Raw genomic sequence first — 699 nt, 5'->3', positions numbered from 1 at the left:
GACATTTAAAAAAATGCCATAAAGGCTGTGTGTGTATTTCATTTGGAGTGGGTAGCAAGGAACACACTGCTGCACCCAGAACATTGGAGTGCAGTGTCACAACAGGGATCAGTTTGAGTAGCATTCATTGGGTATTGCTACAAATGCTGCGTGTGCACACGTAGTGTGGATGTGCATGTGTGCACACAGATGCATGTGTATGTGTGTGTGCTTGTGTAGGCCAGAATTGGATGTCACTATCTTCTGCTTTTGATCCACATTATCTTTTGAGATAGGGTCTCCCACTAGACTCAGGACTAGACTGACCGGCCATCAAACTGGAGATCAACCTGCCCCTGCTGCCTCTGACACTGGGATTCCAGACACGCATTACCACGCTCAGGCATAGGTGCCAGAGCTGCAAGCTCATGCTCACACTGCAGCCCCTTTCCTGACTGAACCACCATCTTCCTATTCCCTTCTGTACCACTTTCAACAGCTTTATTCCTATGTTTCTGATCATCGTTGTCTGTATTTTTTATTTTCCTGTTTTGTTATTTTTATTAGGTTACAAAAAAATATTGCTCACAGAATGAAAATGGCAGCCGACTTAAGGAAAAGACAAATGGCAGTTCTACTGACTCTGTAAGGACAAACTGAGACACAGGAAGTGATTGGTTTTCCAGTTAACTTCATGAAGCTGACATATGGCATGCACCT

Source organism: Rattus rattus, chromosome 2, assembly GCF_011064425.1.
Source record: "Rattus rattus isolate New Zealand chromosome 2, Rrattus_CSIRO_v1, whole genome shotgun sequence".
NCBI classification, from domain to species: Eukaryota; Metazoa; Chordata; class Mammalia; order Rodentia; family Muridae; genus Rattus; species Rattus rattus.
Note: the sequence above shows the minus strand (reverse complement) of the source record.